The sequence below is a fragment of the Psammomys obesus genome, unplaced genomic scaffold (genome assembly GCF_907164565.1).
Source record: "Psammomys obesus unplaced genomic scaffold, mPsaObe1.curated_primary_1811, whole genome shotgun sequence".
NCBI classification, from domain to species: Eukaryota; Metazoa; Chordata; class Mammalia; order Rodentia; family Muridae; genus Psammomys; species Psammomys obesus.
Window position 1 is genome coordinate 17,561,291 of NW_026585504.1, and position 18,671 is coordinate 17,579,961.

An 18,671-nucleotide genomic window follows, 5' to 3' on the forward strand; every position below is an offset into this window, starting at 1 on the left:
ACACACACACACACACACACACACACACACACACACACACACACACAGCAAGACCATCTATAGAAGAGTAAGTGTCAACTTCAGACCTCAGAGAGCATGAGGAATAAAATGAGTGCAACAGGACTCTCACTGGGGTGTCGGGGGTAATTGAGCCCTGGATGATTTGTTCTCACACTTCCCATGCGGCTGTTATTGGCTTTGCCTTACAAGTGTTCAGAAATTCTGCTATCCTCTGCTTTCGAGCTATAAAGTTCCCATGGGCCCACTAGACTATGATATTATGGGTCTAGACTCTCGGGCTTTGGAATTAAAGGAGTGTTTGAAATGCCTGTCATTTTCCCCAGACTTACGTTAGCACTAACCACATAACTTTATTTTAGGGCTTTTAACCATCGTTTTGAAATGAGCGTCTGAGTCTGAGGATCAAATTTACTCCCAAATCTAGAATCATATGGAATGCTTCTTTCTTCATTTGTTGCCATCAGTAACATTTAGGGGAAAATTCTTAATCCTTATGTATTGTGTATAGCGGGGAGGTGTCAGCAGTGTGTCCTTTCTCTTTTCTCTCTCTCTCTGTCCTTCCCTCTATTTCTTTTCTCCTGCTAATCTTCAGAAAATAAGGCATCAACTGGTATCTTTCTAGTTAATGACCTAATCTTAGGTTTAGGTGAGGGAAGTGATATTAAGGTTATCAGCATGAAATTGTTTCTTTTTAGGGGAATGCTTCAGACTTGTTTGTATGAAAATTGAAAACAAATAGAAAGAGGCTGCCTCCCCAGTATTGTGAGGGAGGCCTCAGGTATTGCTCATGTAATCAGTGGCAAATTGGACAGGAATTGCTGGTCCCAAGTTCTTATCATCTGTAGGTAAAGGATGGAGATCATCTGTGGGATTGCTAACAGACCTCCTGATCACATAAGAAATCCCAGCAGTGCATAGGGATTTCTATGCACACACACACACACACACACACACACACACACATTCACACACATATGTATACATGTACACACACATACACACATATACAATACACATACACACACATACATTTTTGATAGAATGACCCTGGTTTCAGGTTTTTTGGAGAGGGAACAAAAAACAATAATCCAGATTTAGAAATTCAAGCCAATGTTGCCCATTCATTCTATGAATATTGATTGAAAATCCAGAGTTAACAACAAGAAACCTTGTTATTTTCACCAAACTGTATAAGTATGTAGATTTTGTTATGTAGGCCTGTCATCCATTATTTGTTCTTACAAAAAGGACCTAGCCATCTCACTGTTCCTCGTTATCTGCCATGAGAGGTGGACAGGGTCCTTCTCTTGTCTATGGCCAGGAGAATGGACAGCTGATCACTATGGGGGGGGGTGACATAACATACTTTAGAGCCTGTCTTCTAGCCTTTAGAAATTTCATCTTCTAGGGGAAAGGGTACTGGGTTGGGGTGAGGGGTTCCATGTGCCAGGGATACTCTGCCATTAGTTTGTGGTGTTACCTTTGGGTAACATACCTTTGGTGCATTCTTTCTGAGGCTCATTTTATTCCATCATTTCAAGTGCATGCCTGCACAGCTGCCACAGTTGCTTTTCCAAAACAAAGCCAACATTACATAACCTCCTTGCTTCAGCAGCAACCCGCAGCTTACAAATAGTGGCTTTCAGCCCTGTTTGTGACATTACATCACTTGCAAAGCAATTCCCCACCTCTGACTATAGATTCTGGGCATCACTGCTTCCCCAGGGAAAATGATTGGAGCCCTGCATTTTCAAAACAATGAGACCCCTTCACAATGTGGTCATGCCTCTAATCATAACTCAGGGTCCTCATGGGGGCGTTAGCTCTTTCTACCATGATGCATACTCTCTGATCAGTTTGGTTAGCCATGGCATGCCTCATCACAACTGAGGCCTCTCCGGAGATACAGACCAGCTAAGGGGTCTCCACGGGAAAATGGAAAACTCCTTGCTGTGATCCTATATCAGTGTGTATTCATATTTTTATTATAACTAGTATGGCATTTTAATCAAGACTTAATCAAGACCTAATCAAGACTTTAATCATTTGATCAAGACTTCCCATTGTTAAATTTATTTTAAGACCTCTTTGAAAATAAAGACAGTACATGCTACAGTTCTGTTCTGTACAGTTCGTCTACTGTATCGGCATCACATTGCTTTTCCAATCCCACGTAGCATGGGAGTCCTAGCTTGTTATACTACTTCTTTATATTTTTCATAATTACTTCATACTAAAAATTATTTTTGTGTGCATCTACAGATGTACAGATACATGTATGTATGTGTCTGTCTGCACACATGTAAAGTGCCCACAAATGGCAGAAGAGGGCATTGGATTCCCAGGAGCTGGAGTTCCAGGAGGTTGTGATCCACCATGTGGGCTCTAAGAACTGAGCTTAGGTCCTCTGAAAGAATAGTAAACTTCTGGTGCCATGAGAGCTAGTTCTCAAAGGTGGTTTTCTGGTTTGTCCCTGCTCAGGGGCCTTTGGCTTCTGTGTCTGAAGCGCATGGTGCCTTCAGCAATAGGGACTTAACTTCTGCCTCTGGGGGCTGGGTGGGCAACCAGGGGCCATAGCAATAGGCTGTTGGCTTGGGAGTTTCTTGGACAACCTTAACCAACAACAAGCCTGGTGTTGGGGTTTTTGTTAGATGGTCTTTGACTCTTGGAAGGAGCATTGTCAGCTCAGATGTGAAAGTTTCATTTAAACCACAAACTTATGTGTATTATAGATTTTTAAGGTTGATTAATAGTTAATACTATGATTCCTTATGATTTTTTCCAGATAGCCATAGTTCTTATCTAACATTTCAGACATGTACAAGATGCCAATTGTTCTCTAAAATTTTATATAAATTTTTTTAAAAAATCATTATTTTTTTTTCTTCAAAAACCCTGAAACTGCAAAACTGACTTCCTCTTTTATCCAAGAACTGTTCAGGGGAGTGTTTCATCAGCTCCTTTCGAACTCTGACCATTTTCTTGTGATAACGTGAAATACGCAGAGCATGCAGTTTAGTAGCAGGGGATGCTGAAGAAAGTCTAGACCCAGACAGTACTGACAGGGGTGGTTGGTGTGGTCTAAGTGCTTGATAAGCAGTCTGGAGGTTCTTCTGAGAAGGGGACTAAGAACAGGGCCAAAGATGCAGAGAAGAAACGAGGACACCTGAAACCAAACGTCAGGACTTCATCAAGGGCCAGCCTTGGCTCTCTTTAGCCCAGATAGTGTATGATAGGTGCACTTTCCCCCCTGTGACAGCCTTCTCTAGGCTCAGTGCTGTTGAGTGCTGTGGGGGCATCAAGCATCATCCACTGGCGCTTTCCATTGCCACAGCCAGTGGCACAGAGCAAGGCACGTATGCCACCATCCTCCTACCATCCTCCTTCCTATAAGTGAGGGATCTCTGCCTAAGAAAAGTGAAGGGAGCCTGCCTGTGAGTGGCAAAATGTGGAAAAGCTGGATCACAAATTTCTTTCCCTGCCTTAAACAGTGTACCAGCCAAATTGGTGGCTTTACAAAAACTCCCTTTGGCAAAAGATGATCTTCATATTTGGGTTCTGTATTTGTCTTTCTTCACTCCCTGTTTTTGGCACAGGCTCCGCATTGCTTGTGTACAACTTTTTGGGTGAACCTTCAAAGTGACCAACAGTAGCTTGAAGAAAGCCTGCAATAAACAGAATGTGGGGGCAGCCTGTGGCTTTCTTCATCCTCTGTGTCTGAATTCATTTTTCCCTTCTTTCATCTGGAGTAGGTGTTTTTGGGTCCAGGGTTGAGGGTAGCATGGCTGCCCACCCCTTTCCTGTTGTTTTCACTTCAGATTGGATAAGGCTGTCAAGGAATTTTGGATGAGGTAGTTGCTGTGCCTTTGCCCTGCCTGGGCTTGGACATGAACTTCCTGGTTGGTCTGCTCTGTGCTGGCATTTCTGTGTCACAGACTCACCGCAGGACATCAAGTGATGGCCGGCAGCCCACAGCAGACAGACTGAAGTTTAGTAGGAAGGTCATGCCCCTTTGATCTGGAACATTCCAGGGACTATATGAATTTTGAGATAAATACGAGAAGTCTGTTATTGGGCTCATTCTTTTTGAATATTTCCCCAGTAACAATAGTGCCTTCCTTGCTCATCAGATAATTTATTTCTACCCCCAGTTGTGTACTTTTCTAGAAATGACTGCCTAGTTGTATTCACCTAGCCTCCCTTCGCTGTGGTAGACAACACTAGTTGTCTCCTTGATAACAGTCTTTCAAGCACGAGAGAACACATGGATTCTACCTGGGGTCTAGGCCGCAGAGTGTAGCAGGCTTCACTTATCTTGTTTGCAGCCACCCTTGCCCAGGTCACCAAGTTTCGGCCTCTGCTGCCTCTCCCATTCCCTTACCCTTTCCCTTGACTGAGCTGAAGGCAGCTGCTCTGAGGATGTTTGATCAAACAAAGGACAGTAAACTCCAGATGAGGAGCAACAAGATGGAAGGAGCTCAGGTCTCAGGCATTAATGAACATCGTATGAACTCAGCATATCCTACCTCTCAGGGGTTGGGGTCCCGCTTCAGAAGCTGAGCCCAGTTCTGATGAAAGTGTGCATGAAGTGTGGCTCAAGAGAGCCTGAGAGAGAAGCAGACCCAGTTCTTCCAGAAGGGAATCTGATATAGCACCTGGCGTCACCTCGTTGCTTTAGATCAGCTGTGTGTTGACTCTCAACTGAAGCTAGTGGCCAATTTCACAGTTGTCATTAGCAAACTTTTCATGTAAAATTCTGGTTTATTTTCTCATTACTTTTTTTTTTATATTTTTTTTATTCCAGAGCTCTGTCCACAGCTCATCAACACAGCACACACTGATAAGAGAAAGGTCACACAATAAATGTACGTGTAGGAAAATGACCACACTTTAAATTTGTGTCCTGTAGATGTACTTTAGAATGGCCAAGACCGTTATCCCTAAACGGAGAGCTCAAATGTCCTTTCTGCTTACACAGAAGGAAGTTGTAATTTTAAATATTTTCCTGGCATGAGTTTTATATATCAGGTGATGACAAAGAACCAGAGCTCACCTATTTGAAAATAAGGTATAAAATTGTTTGGTCCAGGACTTGGCATATTTGCAATAAATAGGCAGATTGTCATGGTTTTAGGCTCTGGGTGGCTGGCATGTCTTTGTTGGGGACTCTCAGGTCTGCCTCGGCAGTGAAAGAGGACATAAGCAGCTCATAAACAAATGGCGTGGCTCTCCTCTGGGGAAATTTGTTTACAGAAATAACAGCTGAAAGACCCTGCATTTGACTTGCAGACTAGAGCTTGCTAACCCCTGACTTAGTTTCTATTCTAGTTTGGTTTTTGTTGCTGTGATGAAGACCATGACCAAGAGCAACTTTTGGGAAGGAAAACATTTGTTTCATCTTAGAGATTAGTCCATCATGAAGGGAAGTCAGGGCAGGAACTAGAGGTAGGAACTGAGGCAGAGACCATGGAGGAGTTCTGCTTAATGGCTTGCTTCTCCTGGCTTGCACATCTTGCTCTCTTATACCACTTAGGAATCACCTGTGGGCCATTTCACGTCAACCATTAAGAAAATGCTTTGCAGACTTGTCAATCTGGTGGAGGTGTTTTATCAGTTGAGGTTCTCTCTTCCCAGGTCACTCATGCATCTATCAAGTTCATTAAAACCTGCTCTGCACAGGACCCTGATTTAGTTGAATTCAATGTCATTTGATAGAAAGTTGTTTTGATTTTGCGTTTTGCTTGTCTTGAACTACAAGTGTTTTGTCATTTGTATTAATCACCATCATCATCTTATTTTGAAATACATTAGCATTTTAGTGAGCTTTTTGCTTAGACAGAAGCTATCTCACCTGTGGTCAAACAGAAGCTTTGCCTACTGCTAACGGGATCTCAGAGTAACAGCTTCGTACCAACACTCACCAATAGACTGGCCAGGGAGGGCAGAAGCTTGGCTTACATTTTGGAAACATTTTGAAGGAAAAGTAGGTGTGGTCAAGAAAACAAAGCCAAATTAGAATTAGCTTTCTTTCTTCCTTCTTTTCTTTTTTCTTCTTTTCTTTTTTTCTTTCTTTGTTCCTTTCTTTCTTTTCCTTCCTCCCTTGTCCTTCTTTCCCTCCTGATCTGACTTTTTAATGTTTGTATTACCTTTAGTAGCTTTTTGTGAAGGACATAGAGGGTAGAAAATGTTTCAAAGATTTTGTGTTTTCATAGTAAAAATTTTAGTACACCTTCCAAAGTGGGAATGCAAGAATTTTTCATCTCCCCTGCCCATTTTTAAAAACATTTCCCCCACAGGCCAGAAACAATTGGGCATTCATCTTTGTTTTTCTTCATATTTGGGAAATCCTGACGGAAAGGGGGTACATCTATTGAGAATTTAGCAAAACCAGAGAACCATGTCTTAATATTAGAGGAATCATGGGCCCACTTCTATCAAACACACACACACACACACATACACACACACACACGGTCTCAAGTCTACTCAGAATATTGTCACCAAGATCCTAAAGGAGCCAGTCTCACTTCAGACCTGTGGCAAACAGCCTGTGTGGACACAGGTTATTGGCCCTGTTTGCAGATAACCCCTCTGCAAAGAGGGCAGGCTTTGAAAGGGAACACAGCAAATACTGGGTACCTTCCTTCCCCACTTTCCCTTTCTTAAGCCATATATGGGAGAGGGACAGAAGGAGTGGCTTCCACTCTTTAAACAAAAGGCATTCTTTGATGTAGGAAACCATGCTAGCTCTTTGCAGCCTGTGGTGGGAGGGAGTTGAAGAAAGGGGAATTAAAGTTCATAGCGGAAGCTGCAGTCTTGAGGGCAAGCTGACATGTGACCTTCAGAGCTTGCCAAATCCACGAGGGACACAAATTGCCTTTGGACAGCTTCTCAGTGACCCTCTGTGGCCCAGAGTTCCAGGCCCTGGTAGATGTTCTCTGATGTGATCTGGAAGAAGGTCCCTACCCAGCAGGAACCTGCCCTCTCCATGGGGGAGTCTAACCAGTGGCATGGATTCCGTGGGGACCCGGGTAATGGAAGAATACTTATACACCCCCCCCCCCTGGTTTGTTGTCTTGACTAGACCTACTTTTCTTCAAAACATTCACCTAGCTCTATCTGGCTTTTATTTTTATTTTTATTTTTTTATACAACAAGTGAAAGGGTAACATTTTTAAGTTTTGGCTCCTGTGGAACTTACCCACGCTTGCAGCAGAACCCTGCTGATACTTCTGGACACGTGTCTTGCTGACCCCTCAGCCCTGAAATGGCTGTTGTTTTTTCTGACCCAAACTCATGTTTACTTTGTCCTCTTGGAGGCTGGAAATGTTGCCAAACTGATTCTTGTTTGATTTCATGTTTTCATTCTCCCACGGACACAAGTAAGATCAATTTTAAAAGGATCTGTGTCTATGGTTATTGTCTAGTCAGAATGTTTACTGCTCAGGCACTGACCTAAGATGTTGTGTTTGGGTCTCAACAAGAATGAGGTCGTTAATATTTCAGGGTTTTAATATTTATTTGTTTGTTTGTTTGTTATTGATACAAAGCATCATTTTGATATAAGGTAGGCTTGGAACTCACAGAATAGCTTGGGATGCCCTTAAACTCATACGATCTTCCTGCCTCACTCTCCTCCATTTCTCCTTCTGGGTCCTCCAACTATTAGATGGTGCCACCCACCCACATTTTTTTCTCTCACTCATTTTATGTCCCATACCTTCATCTTCACATATCCTCACAGACACACCTACAGGTAGTATATTTTACCCATTTTCTAGGTATCTTTCAATCTAGTTTAGCTGTAAACCAAAATTAAACATCAGTGTGCACATGAAGAATACAGTGAAGCTGGCCTTGAGCAGCTTACACAAGGCAAGTGGAAAGGTTGAGATGTGTCCTCCTGAGGCTGGATGTTCAACAGAGGCATGACAGAGAGAGGGCCTCAGGGATGTCCTGAGGGAGGGAAGGCATACTCAGCTCTCCTGAGATTCTTATGCACCAGGCAACTCAGCACTTCATACATATTTAACTCTCTCTAGGAGTCACTAAGCAGGTTGAGGTGAATAAGACAGGAGCAACATGGCCTCCTATATACATTGAACAAGGGTGAAGGGCAAGACCTGTTCAGGCGGCATAGTAACCGCTGTAGAACATAAAGAACATACATAGATCATCCTACTGAAGGTTATCTACTCTCTTCCCCTCTCTCCCTCTGCCTCTTTCTCCCTCCTTTCCTCTCTCCCTTCCTCCACCTTCTAAACTTAAAGGTTCTGGGAAGTGATACCATTCACAAAAGCCTCTGTCGACAGGTGGCCTGGTTTCAGGAGCTTTGCCAGTTCTATAAAAGTGGTGGGATTGGACCTGAGGCTAGTCCCCATCAGAACAGGATTTGGTAGGTTTGCATAGTATGAATAGAAGACATGAAAAAGATGAGTTGTTTTGAATGAGAAAAGGACCCTCCCCATTACTGATGGGTCCTCCTACCAGACTGATAAAAAGATGGCATGCTTTATTTATCTTTGGTGCATGAGGACATTGGCTAGCGGTTCTTGTCCATGTTTTGAGTTTATTCAGAGGAACTGGCTCGTATTTGTCCACTTGGATAAATTTTTCCATATAATCATCTTTCCACGTTGTGAAGGTTGTGTTATATCTCCAAATGGTTGTGGTGCTGTCCTAAAGTGATGTAACTTGCTTTTTTTTTTCTTTTATACCGAGAAGCTTAGATACTATGCAAATCATCCCAGACTCTGATGTTAAAATAAGAAAAGCTGTTGAAAAGAAATTAAGCTGCCATCAAAGGAAGACAAAGAAAGCTTTAAGTCACTGCAGCAAATCAGCAGCACATTAGCTGGAGCCGTCCATGCTCAAGGCTTTTGACCAGCTCACTGCTTTGACACTGATGTATGAGCTAAGAATGCTGATTAAACTAACAGGCTTTGAAAAGTATTTTATAACGAAGCATGTCATTAAATACTTCCATTGAGCTTATAAAAGATCCCCAGAGTGCTGACCTTGACACCGGTCTGTTAATGGAGATGCATGCATGAAATGAAGCCCTTTTCAGGAAGATGCTGGACATTGGGGACATTTTATGGGCCAGGGAAACACAGTAGTCCCCTGAAAAGGAGGGCGCTAATGATGGAGGAGGGGGTACTCCCTATGTAACTCTTCTGAAGAAGAAGGGAGATGGATGGCCTGAGGAGGGAAACATGAGGGGCAGTAGGGTTGTAAGACACGTACCAACTTGGAGCGCATCATAGGATGAAAGTTGTGATACTCCCAGATTGCTGAGGCTGGAGCCACCATGGGGAACCTCTTTGGCAAAGTAAGCTTTTCAGAAGAGCGACATTTCAGACCCTAACGGTAACCTAGTGACATGCTGCTGCGTGTGCCCACCTCGTCAGTATTTTGTGCCACAGCTGGATACTGGAAAGTGTGAGTCATGTCCATCTTCCCTGGAACTATCTCGTGGAGCTCAAATCTACCCAGCAACCTGCACAGTCTCATTTGCTCAATGGTGGGACATCCTGGGGAGATGGCCAGTGCGGCGTTGCTCATCATGGGGAGCATGAATCAGACTCAGAGACCATACTCCGATTCACTAGCCCACAGTGGTCTTTTTTGTTTGTTTGTTTGTTTGTTTTTTTTTAGTAAGCTTATGTTAAAATATGAATTTTAAAATTTTCTGGAAAAAAAAGCCTTTTTTTTTTCTTCCTCTCAAACTGGGAATACACAGTAGCAGGGAATTGAGATCAGGCTCTGTCCTAGGATAAGTTATTCCACTTTATGCAAAGTAGTGATTTCTTTTGGGACTGTATCTTGCCTTTAGCTTCTTGGTTTTACAAACAGCATTTGACTCCATTTGTGAGAACACAGGATGACTCTGCACCTGGGTAGACATACAAAAAAGTCATCTGTTCAGTAACACCTACGCAGCACAGACTCATCTCTAGCTTAATCTGAAGAGCAGAACGGGCAGCCCCTATCAACTGACCAGTGCAAACTGGTGCTGTAGGGCCACATGGAGTCCTATAACCATGTCGGGAAAACCAGCTCCGAGCACTTATTGGACACTCTGGGTTGAGAAAAGGATGAAACTCATGTTAGCTCCATAAAAAGGAAGACACCTATGGGATAAGGATGGCTCCGCTGACCTGCCACCCGATCACCTGATGTGTGTGTGTGTGTGTGTGTGTGTGTGTGTGTGTGTGTAAAGGTTCCAATAGTCATAGAACTCCAGACCATGCTCGGGACTTCAGCTCAGCTTGGCCCACACTGTTCATGTGGCCCAATAAAACTGCCATTTAGACATGCATTCATTCCTCTGAACCTGGTCCTGCCCCCTTTGTCTCTACAGCCTCACCACTTATCGCTTCTGCAGAGTATGTCTGACCATATAGCCTGACTTTATGTCATCATTATCATCATGGTCACCACCTCCCCATCATCCCCATCATCCCCATCATTCCCAGCAGCAGCAGCAGCAGCAGCAACAACAATAAGATTCCAAACTACAACTTCTCTAGAAATCAGCCTGGTGCTTCTCGGGAAAACTGGGAATAGTTCTACCTCAAGACCCAGCTATACTATTCCTGGGCACATGCCCAAAAGATGCTCCACCATACAACAAGGACATTTGCTCAATTATGATCATAGCGGCTTTATTCGTAATAGCCAGAAACTGGAAACAACCTAGTTGTGCCTCAACAGAAGAATGGATACAGAAATTATGGTACATTTATATAATAGACTACTACTCAGCTATTAAAAACAAAACAAATCATGGAATTTGCAGGCAAATTAATGGAACTAGAGAAGATCATCCTAAGTGAGGTAACCCAGACCCAGAAAGACACACATGGTATGCACTCACCTATAAGTGGATGTTAGACCTGTAATACAGGATAATCATACTGCAATCCACAGACCCAAAGAAGCTAAGTAACAAGGAGGACCCAAAGGAAGGTGCTGGAATGTCAGTTAGAAGGGGAAAGAGAATAGTCAGCAGAAGTAGATGAAGAGAGAGGACTGGGCAGGAGATGGAATGGGGTGAAAAAGAAGGGTGAGGATCAAATGTGGGGAGAACAGGGATGGTTGGTGAGAGAGCTGGGAACAAGAAGGGAAACTGAGGGGGACATCTCCTCGTCAAGCTGGAGGCCTGTGACAGGATAGGCTCCTGGGAGGATATGGGTGTGACTCTAGCTGAGACTCCTAATGGGGGGCAGGGGAACATGAAGACTAAAGTGACCCCCTCCTAGACAGGCAGGACTAGTGGAAGGAGGTGATCAGCAACTCACAAAACCTGTGACCCAAAAGTTAACCTGCTTACATGAAGTGGAGGGATGATGAGGAAACAAAGATAGAGAGGAAGTCCAAACAGTAATTGTTATCTTATTCTCAAAGAGACTCTCTTTGAATCCCAACTAGTTTCCCAGCTTCAGCCCCTCAGGACTCTTAGAAATTTCTTGAAGTCTGCTGCAGCCTTTTAACCCTTTATATATAGAACATATATACATATATATATATATATATATATATATATATATATACATATATATATATATATATATATATATATTGACTGTGATGTGTGATTTAGAGCTCATATTAGCAATTAAGATTGAAATAAAAGAACCTGGGCTTGTCTTGACTAACTGTCCAGGAAAGCGGCATTATTTGGAAAACTGCTGCCAAGAAAACCATCCTATCTTGTGAATTTGTTATAAAAAAATCTTCTAACATTGCGGAAAAACACAGAAGTATTTATACGCTTCTAACACAGTATACTCAAAACAGAACACAAAGTTTTTTCTTCCTTGCCTGTAAATGCAGAAATGAATAAGAATTAGTCAAATCTGTGTTGGGGATGCTAAATGTCATTGGCAACAGGCTCCTTATTAGTCTTTGGTGCAGCTGCGATGCTGGGAACCGCTCGTCCATCATACACTGGTTCAACCTCTCTGTTGGCAATTTTCTCACTGGGTTCTCCCCATTGCTACCAGGAGCCCTATGGCTCATCTCATGTGAAATGTAGCATTTTGATCTCCAACTCTATGTTGGGTGTAGTATCAGGGTGCAGTATCCAAAGATGTACAGGCCCAAACAACTGTGCCATCAAGGAGTTGAAACTCTAGCCAGGGAGATAACATTATTTGTTTAATATAACCACCTACATTACTTTTGTAATAGTACCACTTAGAAATTTCAATTAGGTCCATTATAAGATAATTTAGAAACCACCCAACAACTAATGACCCTGGGTAATCATTCTCCAAGTAGCCATGTAAACATCATCCTTTAATTACAGCGCTGTGAGAGTCTACAGGCAAAGTGATGAGACGGCACCCTGGCAGTCTACCTGAGCCAGGAGCTAGAGAAAGTTTTCCCAAGGAAGCAGGTTTCCGGCTAGGGTGAAGAAAAGCTGACCGCTGGAAGATGAAGTGAAGATGAGGAGGACACAGCCACACTGGCAGAGGGAATGGGATGAGCAAAGGTCCAAGGGGCCTCTGAGACCAAATTTCAGGGTAAGCCTTTTCAAGGCTCCTCTAAATTCTCCCCTTATACTTTTCACACACAGACTTCACTGAGTGTTCTGCTTCCTACATACATTTATTCCTAGCTCCCCCGTCCCCCTTTTCTGTCTTCCCCATCCCCAGTTCTTTGTTCATACTGGTCATAAAAATCTATGTGTTTACCAGCTTCTTCTTTGACCCTAGTCAGCAGAGTTCTGGTAGAAGTCGTATGTGTCTAGACAAAGATTGGATAGTCTCTCTGAAAGTAAATGTTTCAGGTCTGACTCAACCAGACTGAGAGCCAAGAAAGAGATGATAAGGCTGATGGGAAAGATCTCCTTAATGAATAGCAATAAAACACAACCCAAAGGTGAAGGCAAGTAATAGCCTTGGCGTTTCCTGCAGCTGCGGCCCCAGACAGGCTCACGGCAGCTTCTAGGGATAAGATTCTGGGAGGTTATTTCATTTCCTCTTCGCCTTTTTGTTTAACACTTTCCTTTCTTTCCCTCTAATCTCTATCCCCAACACTTCAGGCTCTGAGCAGTCACCCTTTAGTTTTCCAGTGTAAATACTGTCTGTTTTAAGTGGGATAAAGTGTCCAGGTTACACAGTACCTGTAGGAATGGAGATTATTAAATAAAGACATCTTTCCTGTTATCTAAACAAAAAAAAAAAAAAAAAAAAAAACCAACCTACAAACCCCTTTGAACTAGGTGTGTTTACTTACAGGATGATTGGAAAGTGGTTTCTATGAAGGAATTAAAGAAGTAGCATATTACAAGATATATGGGAAGGGAGACATTAAGAAAACACTCTCCACTCTATCCAAACATCTTCAGGTGGCATGATACCTCTGGTGGAGGAATTTATAATTTAAGTGTGTGTAAGGCACCTCACCATAGGACCACAATGTAAGAATACTCTTCCCCAAAATAGGGGCTAGAAGTAAGGTTTAAGATAGTAGAGCCAGGCACGGTAGCACACATCTGTAATCTCAGCACTCAGGGAGGCAGAGGCAGGTGGATCTCTGTGAGTTCAAGGCCATCCTGGTCTACAAAGTGAGTCCAGGACAACCAAGGTTACACAGAGAAACCCTGTCTCAAAACAAAACAAAATAAACAAAACAGATAGTAGCCAAGAGATGTATATCTGTATGTGTGACTGTGTTAGTGTGTGAAAATGTGTGGGAAGATGCATTTTTTTTTTTTTTTTGTTTTCGTTGAGTATCCAGGAGGCCATCTTGAGTACCATAAAGCAGCTCTTCATTGCCATCCATCAGCTGGGAAGCTGAGTGATGCTCTTGCAATCCAGTTCAGTGTTCAGAGTGAATTGCTATAGGTCTGAGAGTATAGAATAGAGGACTGCTCTGAAAAGCTGTATTCCACAGGCTGGGAGTTAGTGCGACAGTCTTACAACACCTCATCTGTGACTGTGACATTTTTGAATATTAAAAGATGTGCTGAAGTTGAGCAATTAAGACAATAGAATTTCTTGCATGAGAATTTGAGACCTTGTCTTTCTCTTCTGTTTCTCCTTTCTCCCCTTGCTGTTTAGAAGTGTTGAGGTGGAACAAGCTGGATTTTGCAGTTAGACTCAAGTTCATATTTGAGCCCAACCATTTGTGTATGGACTTCAGTTTTCATAATGATAAGGTGAAGCTAGAAACACTTAGATTGTAGACTTTTCCTGAGGTTTACTTACTGAATAACCATCCTGGACACTCTGTCAGTCAGCATGGAGGCACAGGCAAGCACCCCAGTGAGCCAAGCGCACACAGAGCCTCTTACAATGTGGTTTTTAAAATTTATGATCATTTAATTATTGGTCTATCATTTTTCTTCCAGATTGATGGTAACTCTAGACATGCCATTCCATCACCTTCTGGGTCAAACACGGTGCCTAGAACATGTTAGCGACAAACAAGCCCATGCTTAATGCAGAATATTTCTTGAGGAAATAAGTAAATAAATTTATCAATTTTAAAGCAGAAATGCAGATGCATTAAGGAAGCTTCAAGAAAATTTAGTCTGTGTGGTTAAAACCATAGGTGTGTAGGGAAGATGACAGCCTAGGGGTCCCATTGGTAATGGTGGGCTGCCCCACCCAAATGGCTATGGGCAGGGTACTCTGTAGGGGCATGAAGGGCACAGTGCCACCCAGGTTCTTCCTTTGAAATCTTTCAGCTCTATGGACCCTGAGCTTCTCTTGGATTCTGGCTCAGGAAACTAGAGCGTCCAGAAACACACAGGAAGTGGAACTCCTTTTAAGCGTTAACCCTCCAGCATCACCTGTGTCTATTTGCTTGATACATGGAACTGGAGATGGAGCTTTGGTCTGGTCTTGTTTAAGATTCCAAGGGCATCCTTCCCATTCTCAGCCAGTGTGGTGAGTACCTGGACTGTGGTTGCCTTCCTAGATACCACCTGAGGACAAAAACATCTTGGTGCTCCTAAACTCATGTTTTCCCAGATGCAGAAGGAGGCTGAGGTAACTTGTGCGAGCACCCTCTATTGTCTGAGTGCCTGCTTTTTTGGGAAGCTTGACTTGTTAAACCTATCTCTAATTTGAAGCAGGTTAGCAGAAAGTATATTGGAGATCTTGGTACCTGAAATCAGTATGAAAAAGAAAAGGTTCATCTTTTTGTTATGAGTCTGATAAACCTATGTTTTAAAAATGAGTAAGAGTTACAGTGCTTATACATACTTCCTCAGTCTTAGGTTGTGAACACCCTCTGGCTAAAACCAGAAGTGCGGTACGACTCTGGATGTTGGTTTAGCATAGAGCCTTCACAGGTGGGAGCTAAGGGGATGCCCCTGTGTCTCTGAAAGGCTCCAAAACCTTTAAATATTCATTATGCAATCCAAGTTGGAGGACACACATCAGTGGATCAGGACACGAGGACTCACTTCCCATAAGTCAGGCATCGAATTCACTATCTTTGTCCAATGTGAAGGCGCTTTTAAACGTCATGGTGACACACGTGGCAGGCTTCCTTAGTCGCTTAAACCTAGCTGTAGGGTTGATTAACCACAGGAAAGCTGGGGTGAGATCAATCCCTCCCTTTCCAAGTATCTCTGTCAGCGATTTAGGGTGGTCCCTAGCTTAGATTCAGAGAGCCAGATCTTTGCAGGTTCCCTGTTGCCAAGTGACAAGAATCATTTGGTACCAGCCACGGGCAGTAACCAGAGTGGGAAATACATAAAAATGCGGCCCCAAGGACTGAAGCCTTTGCAGCCAGCCCCATGCATGCAGCCTCATGCTAGAGCTTTGTTGCTGAGGACCCAAAGAGGCATGTGGTTGACAGATGCTGTTTGTAGTCGGGACTGAACAAACTCAAAGAAACAAAATGCTGTGTAGAACAGTCAGGAACAAAAACAGTAATAAATCTAAACAGCAGGAATTACCCTGCCTCTGTCGTTTACACATTTCTTTGTGTCTGTGGTTTACTTTTGAAAGTGACTTCCTCTTAAAGGGCTGACTGTTGTTAAGAAATCAGTCAGTCAGTTCTGGGTCACTTTAACCTTGCTAGCTCCAATTTGAGCAACATCCATGCCAGGGTTTGTCCCAGTTATTAGAGAGGATGACCACGCCATTTCTGTCAGGCGGTAGCCCCTAGGTGGTTAAGAGGTATACGCATCTATTTCAAATCTTCTCTTTTCTCTTCTCTTCTCTTCTCTTCTCTTCTCTTCTCTTCTCTTCTCTTCTCTTCTCTTCTCTTCTCTTCTCTTCTCTTCTCTTCTCCTCTCCTCTCCTCTCCTCTCTCCTCCCCTCCCTTTCCTTCCTCTTCTCTCCTCTCCTCCTCTTCTCTCTCTCTTCTCCTGTCCCCTCCACTCCCCTCCTCTCTTCCCTTCCTTTCCCTTCCCCTTCCCTTCATTCCCCTCTCCTTCCCACCCTAACTCTTCCCCTTCTCTCCCTCTTCTCTTCCTCTCTCTCTTCTCCACTCTCTATCTCTCTGCTCCCCCTAACACGTGGTGCTTAGGTATTTTAGGTGAGTGGTAAATGCTTGTTGAATGGAAGATGAAAGCCATTGCTTTTGTTATTGCTTTTAGTTCTCTTCTGCTACCATTGCTGTATAATTCTGCTCTTCTCCTCCTAAGTGTTAGAACAGTACATTGAGAAGATTCTCTGTATAGGTTGGTCCCATGTTTGGTGTTAGGAAGTGGTTTAGTAAGAGGAAGCATTTGGTGTGAATGAAAGAGAGCACCTAGAGTGACCGGATCGGAACAGCTGAGGGTCCTTGTGCTCTGAATGTCCTATGGTGGATCCTCTCAGATCCTATGAGACACTTGGGCAGTCTCTTCAGCCAGCAGGAACACAAACAGCAAGTCTGTGTAGTGGCTCTGCAACTGGGGTACTGTAAATCCCAGCATCGATTCCTTAAAAAACAAACAAAACTTGATAATTTTGTTTTTGTTTTGTTTTGAATTGTGGCATTTTGTCACACTGTTCTTGAGTCTTTCACCTTCAATCCAGTGCCCCAGCTTCCAGTGAGTCTCTGCTCTGCTTTTCCTTATGGTGACCTCTTGTGAACAACTTTAGCGACTTAGAGTTGTTCAGCAAATGTCTTCTTTTGTATCTGTTGGGCAAGGTGAATGTTGGGTGAACGCATGCTAGTGCTGAGAGTTGTATTGTGAGAAGAGGGAATGAACTGCCTGTTTTCCATTTCCAGTAGAAAATGCCATCACTTAGCAAGGGATTCAGGATTCCCTGTGTTGGCGTCCTCCAGCTGTAGAGCCTGGCCTACAGACCCTGCCTGAATTCTGTGCTGGGCTGGAAGATGTCACATTGACATACGTACTTATAGGAGCAGCATGGTGCCAGGTGAGGTGGCACACTGGGGAAGAAGAGGAAGGCTGATTTCTCTGAGTTCCAGGACAGCCTGGTCCACATAGAGAGACCCTGTCTCAAATAGCAACAGTAGCAGCAGCAGCAACAACAACAACAATAAATTAAATAAGCAATGAAACGGCAGGTCAAGCTTTGACTCCATGCACCTGTTATGTCTTGCTAGACTTAGAGAACAGACAGTCCAGTGGGCTTTTGGGTGCTATACTCGCACAGATGCAGACTCCCTGCAAATCCGTGCCTGAGACTCATTTATAATGTGTTGCCAACCTGTTCATCAGGATATCAGGCTTCCACGAGGCGAGGCTCGTCATCCACTCTCTAACCCCTGCCTCCACATCCCTCCTATCTTCCTCCTTCTCTTTGAAGGAAACACAGGTGAGAGAGAAGACCGAGGGCTGATAGCTTACCTTTTGTCTGGGCTTCACCTTACTCTTCAAGGGAGAGGGATGGGGAAAAAATCCCAACACTAAGACATTTGTTGTGTTTACAGTAAGTTTACAATGACAGCCTTTCCCTGCTTTACTCTGTCCATCTTGGACATTTAGGACCATTGCGGGTAGAATGTGAGAACTACCCATATTCTCCAAGCTTTTGTGCCAATGTAAAACTGTTCATCAGAGAATCTGGGATCAGGAGAGGATGGTTGCACAGGCTTCTGCGTACAGAACAGCCACTGGCACATCCCACTTTTTCAGTGATATCTAGACTTCTGGAGAGACACATGGCATCTTGTCATGGAATTCTCATCAGTGGGATGAGGCCTCTCTCCAAAAGCAGCTCAGTTTTCTCCATTCCACACTGCCTGGCACTGCTTCCCTCACTTCTCTTTGTTCCCCTAGAACACCTGGCAGGGATGTAGTTAATGATGCTCCTCTTTGGAGTTTATTAATTCCATAAGCCTTTATTTGTGAATGGCTGTAATAAAGAGCAAACATAAAAGTGAGAATCGACAGATGGGGCATCAGTCCTTTGATGTCACCCTCAGATCAAACAGGCAAGTCCTGGGAACAGCTTTCTAAATTAGGCCAGCCAGGCCTGGTGGGACAAGGTACTTGGGCCTTTAGGGAGGAGAACAGGGCTTGCTTTGCAGGCTCCTGCCAAGGCTGAACTCATGCCCAAGCTCTGGGGACTTGTTGAAAGAAAAATCAGGTTTAATCATATCTTGAATGTAAAATTGGGGTCTGTTTTAGACTCTTCTGAATATTCAGATAGATTTCTTGAGGGCCTACGAGAATAACTTTGTACAGACATGTGAAGATATGTAATCCTAACATGGACGCAGGC